The sequence below is a fragment of the Triticum dicoccoides genome, chromosome 3B (assembly GCF_002162155.2).
Source record: "Triticum dicoccoides isolate Atlit2015 ecotype Zavitan chromosome 3B, WEW_v2.0, whole genome shotgun sequence".
Taxonomy (NCBI): Eukaryota; Viridiplantae; Streptophyta; class Magnoliopsida; order Poales; family Poaceae; genus Triticum; species Triticum dicoccoides.
This window is the reverse complement of record NC_041385.1, coordinates 16,790,944-16,807,373: the sequence shown is the minus strand read 5'-3', so window position 1 is coordinate 16,807,373 and position 16,430 is coordinate 16,790,944. Positions and strand designations below refer to the sequence as shown.

At 46.8% G+C, this 16,430-nt stretch overlaps 1 non-coding gene across 1 annotated transcript; it reads right to left on the bottom strand.

Annotated features, from left to right (window-relative positions):
* Positions 1-11,896: 11,896 nt before the first annotated feature.
* LOC119282924 lies at positions 11,897-11,996 on the bottom strand. The gene has a single exon (XR_005138951.1). It is a non-coding gene; the product is annotated as a small nucleolar RNA Z103 (small nucleolar RNA).
* Positions 11,997-16,430: the final 4,434 nt, after the last annotated feature.

Sequence of the window (16,430 nt, the reverse complement as noted above, 5' to 3'; positions counted from 1 at the left end):
CCATGGTGGCCGCCGGGGGCGAGGGAGAGGGGTTAGAGGGGGAGAGCTCACAACGGGCGACGGCGACGGCGAGGCGACGGCCGGGGCGGCGACGGCGCGACGTGGACGGGGACAGCGCGACGGGGACGGGCCCGGGGCGGCGACGGAGACGAGGGCGGCAACGGGGACGGGGGCGGCGACGGGGACGGGGGCGGCGATGGAGACGAGCGGCGACGGAGACGATCGAGGGCGGCGGCGACGGCGACGGAGACGAAAACAGAGGAACAAACAGAGAGGGAAACTGAAATTTTCGTAGCTGTTGTATATATAGAAGGCACCTTTAGTACCGGTTGGAGCCACCAACCGGTACTAAAGGCCTGTTTTGGCCAGGCCAAGCGGCGGGAAGCGACCCCCTTTAGTACCGGGTGGTGGCACAAACCGGTACTAAAGGCCCCCCCTTTAGTACCGGTTTGTGCCACGACCCGGTACTAAAGGGGTCGCGCTGCCACCCCAAAGTTTAGTCCCACCTCGCCGGGCGAAGGGCAGCCGCACTGGTTTATAAACCCAGCCACGGCTACCACTTCGAACTCCTCTATATAGCTAGCAGGCTTGTGGGCCTAAACTCTGCGCGCTGCCCTGTGAGTCTGCTGGGCCTTTAAGGCCTGTAATTACACACCTGTGGCCTATCAGGCCCACAGGGTAGCGCCCCAATTTTTTTATAGTTTTTTTCTTTTCTTCTTTATTTTCTTCTATTTATTTTTGCGTAGTTTTTTGTATAGTTTTTTCTTTTCTGTTATATTTATTTTCTTCTATTTATTTGTGAGTAGTTTTTCATCTAGTTTGCCAAAATTCAACATTTTCAGAGTTCATTTTGTAGTGATTTTCAATTTCACGGTCATTTTGTAAACGATTGAAAAATAGCAAATATAATTTTTTGCTTTTCTGCTTTATTTTTTCTTCTATTTATTTCTGAGTAGTTTTTTCTTTTCTGCTATATTTATTTTCTTTTATTTATTTTTGAGTAGTTTTTTTATATAATTTTTTTCTTTTCAGCTATAGTTTTTCTTTCTTTTCTGCTATTTTTTCTGTTAGTGCCCGTAGTTTTCAAATTTGAATAGTTTAAATTTTGAATTATTTGAAATTAGTGTGAATTTGTTTGCACATAAAATTTCTTCGCGTTTCAAATGCCAAAACACATAACTACCCTAATAATTACAGAGATTCCCCTCTCGGTGCGAAACACAGAAGAAAGTGATGATAGCTAGTGAAGCCGATCACATCCCAGATCTTTGGGTGTGAAACTTTTTCTTCGCGTGTGTCCCTTTGCGCCGTAACCATGGAAAATCTTCATCATTTAACGGGATGCTCGGGTCAATATTCACTATGAATGGAGCAATTTCATCAAACTTTTCATAATCTTCTGACTTGTCTGTCTTGTCATCCACTCCCACGATGTTTCTTTTCCCAGAAAGAACTATGTGCCGCTTTGGCTCATCGTATGATGCATTCGCTTCCTTATCTTTTCTTTTACTTGGCTTGGTAGACATGTCCTTCACATAGAAAACCTGTGCCACATCATTAGCTAGGACGAATGGTTCGTCTGCATACGCAAGATTGTTGAGATCCACTATTGTCATTCCATACTGCGGGTCTTCCGTTACCCCGCCTCGTGTCATATTGACCCATTTGCACCGAAACAAAGGGACCTTTAAACCACGTCGATAGTCAAGTTCCCATATGTCCTGTATATAACCATAATATGTTTCCTTTCCCGTCTTGGTTTCTGCATCAAAGCGGACACCACTGTTTTGGTTGGTGCTCTTCTTATCTTGGGCGATCGTGTAAAATGTATTACCATTTCTCTCGTACCCTTTGAAAGTCATTATATTCGAAGATGGTAACTGGGACAGCAAGTACATGTCATCTTCAATAGAGGTGTCATGCATGGTACGTGTCTGCAACCAGCTGGCGAAACTCCTGGTTTGTTCACGTGTAATCCAGTCATCAGACCGCTCCGGGTGTTTGGAGCGTAGCAAATTCTTGTGTTCATCCATATACGGAGCCACCAAGGCGGAATTCTGTAGAACTGTGTAGTGTGCTTCAGTGAGAGAATGTCCGTCCATACATATTATTTGTTCCCCTCCTAGCGTGCGTTTTCCATCCAGTCTGCCCTTATGCCGCGATTCAGGAACACCAATTGGCTTAAGGTCAGGAATAAAGTCAATACGAAACTCAATGACCTCATCATTTTGATGGCCCTTGGAGATGCTTCCTTCTGGCCTAGCACGGTTATGAACATATTTCTTTAAGACTCCCATGAACCTCTCAAAGGGGAACATATTGTGTAGAAATACAGGACCCAAAATGTTAATCTCTTTGCACAAGTGAACTAGGACGTGTGTCATGATGTTGAAGAAGGATGGTGGGAACACCAACTCGAAACTGACAAGACATTGCACCAAATCATTCTGTAACCTTGGTATGATTTCTGGATCGATTACCTTCTGAGAGATTGCATTGAGAAATGCACATAGCTTCACAATGGCTAATCGAACGTTTTCCGGTAGAAGCCCCCTCAATGCAACCGAAAGCAGTTGCGTCATAATCACGTGGCAGTCATGAGACTTTAGGTTCTGGAACTTTTTCTCTGCCGTGTTTATTATTCCCTTTATATTCGACGAGAAGCCAGACGGTACCTTAATACTGAGCAGACATTCAAAGAAGATTTCCTTCTCTTCTTTGGTAAGAGCGTAGCTTGCATGACCCTGATGTATGCCGTCTTCTCCGTGCATACGTTGCTGGTCCTCCCGTGCCTCAGGTGTATCTTTTGTCTTCCCATACATGCCCAAGAAGCCAAGCAGGGTCACGCAAAGATTCTTCATCGCGTGCATCACGTCGATTGAGGAGCGGACCTCTAGGTCTTTCCAATATGGCAGGTCCCAAAATATAGATTTCTTCTTCCACATGGGTGCGCGTCCGTCAGCGTCCTTTGGAACAGGTTGTCCGCCAGGACCCTTTCCAAATATCACCTTCAAATCCTTAACCATATCATGTACATCAGCACCAGTACGGTGGCGAGGCTTCGTCCGGTGATCCGCCTCACCTTTGAAATGCTTGCCTTTCTTTCTTACGGGATGCCTGCTCGGAAGAAATCGACGATGTCCCAGGTACACATTCTTCTTACAACTATTCAAATATATACTGTCGGTATCATCCAAACAGTGCGTGCATCCGTGGTATCCCTTGTTTGTCTGTCTTGAAAGGTTACTAAGAGCAGGCCAATCATTGATGGTCACGAACAGCAATGCCTTTAGGTCAAATTCTTCCTGTTTGTGCTCATCCCATGCACGTACACCTGTTCCATTCCACATTTGTAAGAGTTCTTCAACTAATGGCCTTAGGTACACATCAATGTCGTTGCCGGGTTGTTTAGGGCCTTGGATGAGCACTGGCATCATAATGAACTTCCGCTTCATGCACAACCAAGGAGGAAGGTTATACAAACATAGAGTCACAGGCCAGGTGCTATGGTTGCTGCTCTGCTCCCCAAAAGGATTAATGCCATCTGCGCTTAGACCAAACCATATGCTCCTTGCGTCATCTGCAAACTCCTTCCCGTACTTTCTTTCGATTTTTCTCCACTGCGACCCGTCAGCGGGTACTCTCAACTTTTCGTCTTTCTTACGGTCTTCTCTGTGCCATCGCATCGCCTTGGCATGCTCTTTGTTTTGGAACAAACGTTTCAACTGTGGTATTATAGGAGAATACCACATCACCTTGGCAGGAATCTTCTTCCTGGGGCGCTCGCCCTCGACATCAGCATGCTCATCGCGGCTGATCTTATAGCGCAATGCACCACATACCGGGCAAGCGTTCAAATCCTCGTACTCACCGTGGTAGAGGATGCAATCATTAGGGCATGCATGTATCTTCTGCACCTCTAACCCTAGAGGGCAGACAACCTTCTTTGCTTCGTACGTACTCTTGGGCAATTCGTTGTCCTTTGGAAGCATATCCTTTATCATTACCAGCAACTTTCCAAATCCCTTGTCAGATACACCATTCTCTGCCTTCCATTGCAGCAATTCTAGTGTGGTGCCCAGCTTTTTCTTGTCACCTACGCAATTCGGGTACAACAATTTTTTGTGATCCTGTAACATGCGCTGCAACTTCTTCTTCTCCAAATCACTTGCGCAGTTTCTCTTTGCATCGGCAATGGCCCGACCTAGATCATCAACGGGCTCATCTGATGCCTCTTCTTCAGCTTCTTCCCGCATTGCCAGCTCAGCTTCTTCCCGCATTACCGGCTCAGCTTCTTCCCCCATTGTTGTATCATCGTATTCAGGGAACCCATGGCCAGGATAGCTGTCGTCGTCCTCTTCTTCTTCATTGTCTTCCATCATAACCCCTCTTTCTCCGTGCTTGGTCCAAACACTATAGTGGGGCATGAAACCGAACTCAAACAGGTGGACGTGAATGGTTCTTGACATAGAGTAATTGCGACCATTCTTACAGCCAGCACATGCACAAGGCATAAAACCATCCGCCCGCTTGTTTGCCTCAGCCGCAAGCAGAAAAGTATGCACGCCCTCAACGAACTGGGGAGAGCATCGTTCATGGTACATCCATTGCCGGCTCATCTTCATTACACAACACCGAATAGACCAAATTAATACTAGTTAATACATAAAGTTCATACAACACTTAAATGCAACAAACAAATAACTCTCTAGCTAAAGCATTTAAATGCAACAACAAATGCGATCAAGATCGCAACTAAGGTAACAATTGATCCAACAGCATAATGATACCAAGCCTCACTATCGATGGCATATTTTCTAATCTTTCTAATCTTCAAGCGCATTTTCTCCTTCTTGATCTTGTGATCATCGACGACATCGGCAACATGCAACTCCAATTCCATCTTCTCCCCCTCAATTCTTTTCAATTTTTCTTTCAAGTACTCGTTTTCTCTTTCAACTAAATTTAACCTCTCGACAATAGGGTCGGTTGGAATTTCCGGTTCACATACGTCCTAGATAAAAATATCTATGCCAACTTGATGGGCTTAATTTGTCATAAACACGAAATGCAACAAATAGTTTTAAAAGAGAATATACCACATCCGAATCATAACAAGGACGAGGGCCGACGGGGATGGATATCAAAACCATGGCACTATGTATAACAAATAACGTACGGGTAAGATAATTATTATACGAGTAACTATATATCCAAATCACACAAACATCAATTTCTTATATAAAATTTCATGAACAAGAGGCTCACCACAAGGTGGTGCCGGCGACGGGACGGTGCGGGCGATCGACGGTGGTTACGACGGAGATTTAGAAGGCACTAAGTAAACCACACCTACATATGCAAACTAAGTGTTATTTTAACCTCAAATTGCATATAAATCAAATACTAGCACATATATATATTTCCTCCCAAATTACTAAACTCACAAATTAATAACTATATAAAGCATTGCAAGAGCTAATCTAGCAATGAGAGATGAAAGGACAAAGTTGCTAACCTTTGTGATCATTTGAATGGATGGGGGCCTTCAAATCTTGACAAATTTTGGCAAAATGTGTGATGAGCTCGAGAGGAAGAGGGGAAGAACAGAGAGGAGAGGGGAAAGGGGAAGAACAGAGCGAGCTCGGGTGGACGAAGGGTTTATGTAGGATGACCTTTAGTACCGGTTCGTGCCAAGAACCGGTACTAAAGGTGCTGGAGGGGGCCCGGACTGACAACATCCTGCCACCACTCTCATTAGTACCGGTTTGTGGCACGAACCGGTGCTAAAGGTTAGCCACGAACCGGTACTAATGAGAGCGGCCCGGCTAGCCGTTTTAACCGGCACTAATGTATACATTTGTGCCGGCTCAAATACAAACCGGCACTAATGTGCTTCACGTTTGACCCTTTTTCTACTAGTGATTGGTGCATGTGAATGGACGATGTGATCCTCCCGTCAATTAGGCGGAGCAATGGGGGGGGGGTGGCTGAGAGCCTCACCAGGTAGGAGCACGGGCTCGAAGAATGAGACTAAGGGGGGAAAGAACAACCTTAATACGAGCAGCAGTTTCATGAGCTCACAATCGGACGACAATAATAGAGAGCAGGACAGCCATGCTCACGGTCGGGATGCACCTGTAAAGCATAACCTGAACACAGACTTTGACCGACCGGCGAATGCACGCACTGGCGGGTAGAACCAGGTCGACAAAGGGGTAGTTGACTCCCCTAAGAAAGACAGGTATAGAAGACAGTGGCCAAATGAACGAGACCTCAGACATGAGATAGAAAGGAAGAAAGAGAGAGACTTGAGGGAGCAACTCAAGGAACAGCAAAGACAGAGAGGTTTTGAACGTGTACAGTTTGGCGTGCGAGGCCATTGGGAGAGGGGTTCATCTAGTAGAGGTGGAGATGATAAATATGGATACCACCCACATTACCCTACAGAGAGGAGGAGAGGGCACTATGTCAGGAAATATAGGAATGATCTTGAGGAGAGAAGGAGGAGGGATGACAGCCCCCATGGCACCCCCAGTTCAAGGAAGAGGAGGCCGAGGCAGATGTGGGTGCCCAAAGGGGAGGGGGATAAGCAAGATGGTGAAGAATCCTTTATCAGAGATACAAGACAAAAGACGTCATCCGTGTTTGATCGCATTGAAGAGCATGCTAATATATCGGCAGACCCTGCCAGGGAGCAGGGCCGCCGGGAACGCTGATAATCTTGGCCTGGAACTGCCGAGGATTGGGGTTGGACTCGGCAGTGGGCGAACTTCGGGACCTGGTTAGGTCGTACAACCCAGCGGTGGTCTTTTTATCTGAAACTAAGAATAGAGCGGGGGCTATGGATAGGCTAAAGTGGAGTTTGGGATTCAACGAAGGTGTTGCGGTGGATTGTAAGGGCAAGAGTGGAGGTCTAGCGCTATGGTGGAGGGACCATGTGGAGGTAACAGTGTGACCGTGGTGTCAGTATTACATTGATGCGGCGATCGTGTTTGAAGGGGCTTCCTTTAGATTCACTGGAATCTATGGGGAGCCTTGTGTCGAAAAGTGAACGAAAAATTGGGAGATTCTGCGATACCTTCGAGATCAAGACAACCTCCCTTGGCTGTGTGCAGGAGATTTTAACGAAGCACTTCGACAGGATGAACAGCAGGGTGGCAACCCTAGATCTCGAAGACAAATGGAGATCTTTGAAGACTGTCTGTCCGACTGTGGGCTGGCGGATCTCGGTTTCTCCGGGTACCTGTTTACATGGGATAATAAGAGGGAGCATGGTGACAACATACAGATACGTCTGGACCGAGCGACATGCAATGGAGATTTTGCTCAATTATTACCGGCGACGGAGGTGCAACACGTGATGATGGAGGAATCAGATCATCAAGCGCTGGTCATTAAGGCCTTCATCTTGGCAGGGGAAGCTAGCGCACGTGGACAGAGGCCCTTCATCTATGAGGCAGCTTGGGCGAGGCATGAGGAGTACGATGCCATGGTAGCTGCTGCATGGGAAGATGCTCCTGCAACCAATCAGCAGGAGGGGCGGCTAGCAACAACTTTTAATATGTTGAGGGACGCGACAAGGGCCATGCAAGGGTAGAGCCGAAGGGTTTTTGGCTTTATAAAAAGGCAAATAGCTCATCTAAAGGCTCAGCTTGTGGATGCGAAGAGAGGGCGGCTCGCACGGGGTATAGACCGGAGATTAAGGAGATTGAAGATCAGTTGCATGAGCTCTATGAGAGGGAGGAGGTGTATTACAAGCAACGTTCGAGGGTTGATTGGTTATCGGAGGGAGACCAAAATAGAAAATATTTTCAAAACCGTGCGTCACATCGTAAGAGGAAAAACATAGTGAAGGCACTAAGGAGAGAAGATGGGACGTTGTGCACGGATGATGAAGGGATGAGGAGGATGGCTGCTCAGTTCTATGCTAATCTTTTCGCATCCGAAGGTGCGGTAAATGGGGAACGGGTTCTGCATCATATTCAAGGAGCTTTTACTGACGAGATGAATGCAAAGCTCGGGGCTCCATTCACTGATGAAGAGATCGAGCAGGCCCTATTTCAAATGGCTCCAACGAATGCACCGGGACCGGACGGCCTCCCGGCCATGTTTTACCAACGCCACTGGGCGCTGGTTAAAGAGGATGTGTGTGCCGCTGTTCGTGAGTTTCTTGCGGGCAAGGCTGCTCCGAATGGTTTTAATGACACGATCCTTGTGTTGATCCCAAAAGTAAAGGCGCCGCAGCTACTGGCTCAGTTCCGCCCCATCAGTCTGTGCAACGTACTCTACAAGATTGCGGCGAAGGCACTGGCCAATCGCCTCAAGGTGGTTCTACCGTTCATAATTTCAGAGGAGCAAAGTGCATTCGTGCCTGGTAGACTGATAACAGACAATGTTCTAGTGGCGTATGAATGTGTGCATGCCATCAGGAAAAGGAAGAGGAGAAAACCGCTGTGTGCGGTCAAGCTGGATATGATGAAGGCGTACGACCGGGTTGAGTGGGATTTTTTAGAAAAAATGATGCTGAAATTTGGTTTCTTTGATCACTGGACAGAGATGATTATGAGGTGTGTGAAATCAGCTACGTTTTCAGTAAAGCTGAAGGGAGGTCTATCGGAGAGGTTTAGACCCACCAAAGGACTCCGGCAAGGCGACCCTCTCTCCCCTTACCTGTTCCTGTTTTGCGTAGAAGGCTTTTCTGCGTTGCTGAAAAATGCCCAAAGGGAGCAGAACATCAAAGGGGTCTCGTTTGGGAGGGGTGGACCAACTGTCACTTGTTTACTCTTTGCCGATGATAGTGTTGTGTTTGTGGAGGGTTCTAGAGAGAACTTTGAGGCTCTGCGCTAGATTTTGCTAGATTATGAGGTGGCCTCGGGTCAAAAGGTAAACCTCCAAAAATCTTCGGTGTTCTTTGGCAAGGGTACTTCGGATGGTGACAAAGATGAGCTTAAACATGTGTTGCAAATTTCGGAGGAGGCGCTGAGCGAGCGGTACTTGGGACTACCCACGGTGGTGGGGAGATCTAAGGACGATACTTTCGAATACGTCAAGGATAGTGCGAAAGGAAAAGTTTCTGGATGGAAGGGTCAAGGTTTATCTAAGATGGTGAGGGAGGTGCTCGTCAAGTCCGATCTTCAGTCAACAACAACCTTTACCATGAGCTGTTTCCAACTCACGAAAAAAATGTGCAGGAATCTGTCTTCAATTTCTTCAAACTTCTGGTGGGGTGAAACAGATGGTAACAAGAAAGTGCACTAGATCGGATGGGATAAGATGTGTATGAGAAAACATGATGGAGGTCTTGGCTTTCGAGACCCAGAAGCTTTCAATCAAGCTATGCTGGCTAAACAAGCTTGGCGACTGCTACAGGTGTCGGAATCTTTGTGTGGAAGGGTTTTAAAGGCGAGGTATTTCCCTGACGGATCGATCTTAAATGCCACTTGCCCATATGGGGGGTCATACACGTTCCGGAGCATTTTACACGGTCATGACCTGCTCAATGATGGACTGATTTGGCGGATTGGGGATGGATCTCATATAAAGATCCACCATGACAATTGGTTGCCGAGAAATGGAAGTCTAAAGCCACTGGGCCAATGTTATATCGCGGGTTATACACACGTGGGGGACCTACTTGAAAGCGATGGCCGCTCATCGAACAAAATCTTGGTGATGGACATGTTTGCACCTGAGAAGCTCTTGAAATTCTGCAAATCCCTGTTGGTGGTCCTGACATACATGATTACTAGGCCTGGAACTATACCAAAAACGGGATGTTTTCAGTCCGGTCAGCATATCATCTTCGCATGAGCCAGAAACGGGTGAGAGCCGGACGGCCGGAATCTTCATCTTCTGTGGCGGATCACAAGTCCTGGTTGAGCCTATGGGACACGGTTGCGCCGGGAAAAGTGAAAATTCACATGTGGCGTCTGATACGAAATGGCTTGGCAGTGGGAGCAGAGCTCCTCAGAAGGAACATAAAAGCGAGTGTCTTCTGTACGGCGCGCGGACGTGAGGAAACGAACCTCCATAGATTCTGGGGCTGCTATCACTCGAAGAAATTTTGGACGATAATGCATTCGGAGTTGGGAGTACTGGTGGCGATCCCACCGGAATCAATCTGTTCCCAGAGTGCGTTGTCAAGGTGGCTGCTATCGTGGCTTGCGGAGGCCTCGGATGATGAGCGGGCTGTTATGGTGCAAGGTACATACACACTTTGGCTTGCCAGGAACAATGCATGTGATGGATAGAGGATTGAAGATGCGGAACCAATTGCGCAAAGGTTTTTTAACTTGATGGCAGAATGGCAGTCGATCCATGGACGGAAGAGTAAGCAGAATAGACCGGCTGTGAAGGAAAAATGGAGACCTCCCGATGAGGGCTGGATCAAGCTCAATGTGGATGGTGCAACAACCAAGGGGGGCGAAATCGGTGGAGCGAACCATGAAGGAGCATATATGGGTGGTGCATGCCACGCCCTCCCACCGGGGAGGGATCCAGAGCGGTGCGAGCTCCTGGCATGTAGGTGAGCTGTCCAGATGGCGAACGACATGCATATTACAAAGCTAAACATTGAGATGGATTTCAAGTCGATAGTGTGCAAGCTCCAGAGCGAGCAGAAGGACCTCTCACCGCTAGGGCCAATAATCGAAAGAGTGAGGCAGCTGTTGGCCTCGACGGAAAGCTGGAGGATTGCTTGGGTAAGGTGAGAAGCTAATGGTGCTGCTCATCTATTAGCAAAGGAAGCCGCATCGAATAATGTTTGCAAGTTGTGGCTGCATGTGCCCCCAGATTTTATTTTTCATGTTGTTGTCTCAAACGAAATCCCCATGTGGGAAACCTTAATAAATCTTGGCATGAGTTTAAAAAAAATCCACAAACACATTCAAACATGGGTTCAAACGTATTCATGGACAGCTGGCCGGGTATAGGCCATCCAATGGTGATCATCAGATGTCTCAGTCACATCCGTTCAGTTTCTGAGTACTGAAAACAAAACGAGATACAAAAAAGGTGGAGTCAATCTTTTCCCAAAGTGTGGCGATTCCATTATTTGGATGTTCACCAAGGATGGATCATACTCTGCTTCCTCGGTTTACAAGGCGTAGTTTGAGGGCCTAACTATGTCGGCAATGGTCCTATCGGTGTGGAAGGTGTGGGCTCCTTCGCGGTGCAAATTTTTCGCCTAGCTTGTTCTTCAAGATAGAATCTAGACATCGGATCGCCTCTTGGATCATACTCTGCTTCCTCGGCTTACAAGGCACAGTTTGAGGGCCTAACTATGTCGGCAATGGTCCTATCGGTGTGGAAGGTGTGGGCTCCTCCGTGGTGCAAATTTTTTGCCTAGCTTGTTCTTCAAGATAGAATCTAGACATCGGATCGCCTTGCTCGACATGGGTGGCCCAACTACGGGTTATGCCCTCTCTGCAAGCAAAGTCCAGACACAACAACACACTTATTTTTCCAATGTCGTTTCACCCTTCATGTGTGGAACAATATTCTTCATCGGCTTGGCATGAATCACATTCATACTACTACTTGGTCAGCAAGGGACTTGATGCGGGAATGGTGGAATGGATACGTATATCTTCGTTCCGAATCCCCCAAGGCGCTTGCCTCACTCATGATGCTAATCTCCTGGGAAATTTGGACAGAGCGCAATGCTAGAGTTTTTCTGCAACACGGCCGCACCTACGACGGTCGTCATTAGTAAGATAAAAGAGGAGTGTTCGCTTTGCGTGTTGGCGGATGCCAAGCATTTAAATATTGTAACGCCACGAGAGTAGATTTTATATCTAGCCACTTCGTGGCCTGTCTAAACCTCCTTCTTAGTCAATGAAATGGCAAATCTTTTGCCTTGTTTCAAAGAAAAAAGATGGCAAAGATAATAAAGATGGATCGATTTTTTTGGCTTGGAATCCTCTGATAAAGGATTACATTTGATCACAGTATAATTATAGTCGATCAGCTGGGGAAAGGATCCTCACTTCCGTCAGTCACTTTTTCTTTTAACACTATGATCAACTTCCAACAACCATCAAGTGCGCACTGTTCTTCTTTTCTTTCTTCTTCGTCCGCCCTGATGTTTTCTCCTACCCCGTAGCCTATCCTGTCAGAAATGAATGGGCTTGAGCCATTAACAATTTCTGAAATCTCAAAGTGGCTCATGTATAAAATAGCAAGTCATGATTCTAAAGTTTAGTACCACCCTGAACGTTGAGGAAGTGAGAGACCTCTTTATATAGTCGGTTCTCTACACCACACTTATTGAGGTGTGAAGGAGACCGCATGCGTGCACGCTCGCCTCTCCATTTTATTTTTTGATGTCTTGGTAGAAAAGTTAATTATTTCGTGTTTGGTAAGTATACGACTTAGAATCCAAGTTGGTTTGAGATCATGATCGCGACACGATACCACCTCCGGTCCTCTTACACTAGTGCAAAATCGGGCTTTAGTGCCGGTTCGTGACGGCCTTTAGTGCCGGTTGGCGAACCGGCACTAAAGAGTGGGGACTAAAAGCCCCCCCTTTAGTACCGGTTCGTCACGAACTGGCGCTAAAGTGCAAACACGTGGCACGAGCCCGGCCCGTGTGCGTGTAGGACATTAGTACCGGTTGGTAACACACTACAAGAAATATGTCAACTTGTGACCACCACTATTGGTCACTGAAAGGTCACAAATTTCCATTTACGACCTTTTTGTGACCAAAAACAGAAGGTCAAAAGCTGGCCGTCGTAAACTGACTATAGCGACCTTTCTTCTGGAATGGTCGAAGACGTTTATGACCAAAATACATCTACTGTGGTGTTTTGGTCACTGGCAACCTCCCGAGGCCACGTAGGCATCCAGCGTGGCAATCTGACGTGGCACAAGATTCAGCCCAGTCCGATTAGGTGTTTTACATGGGCCTAGCCCAACAATTCGGCCTTTTTAATATTTATTTTTTCTGTTAATTTTCGCTAGCTACATGGGCCTGGCCCAACAATTCGATTCTCTAGACTGATGCCTTTTGTTGTACATTTCTTTTTGGGGCCTGGACCATATTTTCTAGGCCCTGGCCTTTCAATGGTCCATTTCTTTTCAAATTTCAGCCTTTGTTCCAACCAATATATTTTAGGCCTTTTTTCAAAGCCCGAATAGATTTGGTCCAATAGGCATTTCGGCCATTTTTATTTTGGGCTATATATTTCTTTTTCTGGCCACTTTTAGTCAAGAAATGAATTTCAAGTGAATAAAAAGTAATATTCCGAGTTCAACGAGCAAGTATACATCAAGTTCAGCGAGCAAATATACATCAAATTCCCAACATGTTCAGCAGTACATCAAATTTCTCAAGAATATTAGCATTACAAATTCAGTAATATATAAAGCAAGTTGTTGACTGGGGCTTCGGGCTTCTTCAAATGTCTTCAGCCCAGAACTCCTGTAAATGAGAGGAATAGTCACATGTTTATAGTCTTAATATAAGCAATATTTGCTAACAACAAAATAGAACAATTAATCTAAGAACCATGCAAGAACCTAGGTGTCCAAATCAGATTATGCAACATCGATTGACACTAAAGACATAAATAGTCACCAGATGGGCATCAAATCATCACAATAGTTTCTCGACAGATGATAAAAAAGAACAGAATGTAGATGGCAGTGAGTTAAGCAAGCACCACTATAACAGAAACATGTTGTCAGTGGAATGGATGGTAACACAAACATCTACTCTGCCCTGCTGTAACAAACATGTACTTGACTCCTTACATACACCAGTGCAAGTGTTTTTCACATGTTACTACTTGATTCGACTTTATACATATAAATATACATGACAATAAACTTGCATAAAGAGGAGTCTAGTCTAGCATCAGACTAACTTACTGGTATAAAGAGACATGGATATTCATGGTAGTTGTACTAGAAAAAACTAACTGAACCAATGTCTCCATAGATATCATAGAACCAGAACAGATGAGGCTGACAACATAATATAACCAGTAGTCAATTGTAGCTACTCATATTTTGTGTGTCCAAGTAGGTACCGATGAAAGTCACAATATCCTGTAATTGTTGAATGACTCGTGGTACAGCTTGCATTGTTAAAATGCAATGAACCAGGATTTTAGTTACACATATGGTTAAAGAAACAACCTTAAGGATTTAGTTAGAATCTCATATCACCCATGATCCACTGATTTCAACTGGTATTATATCTTACAAATCGAACTGAAGAAGTTCATTTCTAGCCCAACTATAATCTCAGGCCAACTATTGTAAGATGCAGGGAGCAGAGAGCTCACCATGGCTGTCATGTAGCCGACGTGGAAGAGGCAGCATGTCCATCCAAGCAGGATCAGCAGCACCAGTGGACGGGTCCGGGGTTGTCGCCGCTCCTCCTTGTGGATGCCGAGGTCGGAGAATTCAATTTTATCAATCTCTGAACTCTAGTCTAGTCTGATTCCTGATTGGGGATATGAATCAGTAAAAGAAAATCAAGGGGCCCTGCCCTCCCACTTTCCTAGAACAAAATGAGTACATGAGCAACAGCTATATAGGACTGATGATGCATGTACTACCTAGGAAAGAGCCACCAGCAGTATGATCACTTGAAGACCGATCTCGATGCATTTCGCAACCTACATAGCACATTCATACTGTTATGTTATTGTTATCCCCACTGACAGAATTCAGAAGTGCAGAGATTTGTCATTTGTGTATGCACAAGTAGAAGGCTTACACTTGGGAATCCAAGATCGTAGAGCCCGAATCCGAGGGCGAGGAGGTTGAGGGTGTGTTGGTGCTGATGCCGGAGCTTCCGCTAGGAACTCCAGCGGCACCACCATTGGTGGCTGGTCTCCGGCGCTTCCTTTCTTCCCGGGCAAGAAGACAGACGAGACGAGGAGGAGCAGCGGTAGTTCGATGTGTGTTGGGTGGAGTGGCTGTAGCATGGCGGTGGACCTGGACATGGACCAATGAAGAATGAACACTGGTAAGGAGATACAGCAAATGCAAATGGTTCAGAATAACACCAAGACATTCAGTACTGCAAGAAATTTCTGAAACTTCAGTTGCAGTAGTTGTCAAACAAAATATCAGTCCAGTAACCTCCAAATTAAATTAAATTATGATGGTTTACTGCAAGTAAGACTAGCATATAGTAGTTTGTCTTGTACAGAATGCTTCTAATCTAAGTAAGCATTGTCATGCATGCAAATATTTTATGGAGTATGTGACCATTAGAACGCATACGTGTGTAGGGGAGCTCCCTCGGCATCGCAGCTATCGTGTTTGACCAATGAAACAAAAGGTTACAGGGAGCTTTTAAGTAAAATCTGTTTGTGCACACAGCAAATCTGAGAATGTGAGATCGGTATGCTCTCTACTAGTCTCCAGTGAGCCGATCCTGCTAATCTATCTATGCAACGGTGGTGAGAGATGGAGATGCCAGTAGAAGGAACTAGCAACCATACCAAATGCAAGGCCAAGACGGATAGCACTGACAACAGGTATGCATCAATGGGCATGCAGCACAAGATGGATATCTGCAAGTCTTTCTTCAGAAGAGGCATTGTAACTAGACTACTGCTTACTACTTAACCCAAAACTGAATCATGAAACAAATCTTACCATCCATGCACTGTAGGCAGGATCTTTCTCAGGAAGGTACGGTGGTCGTCTCTCTTTCAGCTGGATTTTCTTAGCCCACAGTCTGGTCGCTGAACAACCACTTCTTTAGCGTTTTCTTGTCACTGCAGGTGTGGAGGAAGTTCATCAATAGAAGAGTACCTAAGAAGAAGAATCATGCATCGGGAATCAATCAAATCAACACCAAATCGAATCAGGAAGAAGAATCGAGTGCTCACATAGGTAGTTGTAGTGCTCCTGCACCTCCTCGATGTCGTACTGCGTCAGCATCGCCCAGGTTCATCTTGTTCGCGTGGAACTGGTCTGCTCACGCCCAGGTGATGCTTGTACGCGGTTTGCATAGGAGGCAGGCCTGGATGCCCTCCTTCCACCGTGGTGAAGACCTCGCCTTCCACCATGGTGCCTAGGCCGTCGGCGCAGATCTGGCACACGCCCCCGGCCCCATGCCTCGGAGACGGCGGGGACCTTGACGAAGAACTCGGAGACGGCGGGGACCTTGACGACGAACCCCGCGGCAGGATCCCAGACCTGGTGGGCGGGGACGGCCTTGGCGCCGGTGCCGGGGCGGGAGCGGCGGGTGGAGCCGCGCCGGAGTTGGTGCGGGCGCGGGGTAGCAGGTCGCGGGTGCGGCCCCGCGGAGGAAGACCCTCCTGGCCGCGGCGGCGCGGCCCTCGACGCTGCGAAAGCGGATGCCAAGAAGGGCAACCCCGCCGAGGAGGCAATGGCGAGGGCGGGTGAGGCAGAGGCCTTGAGCGCGAACGTCGACGGCGGAGGAAGGGGACGGTGGACGG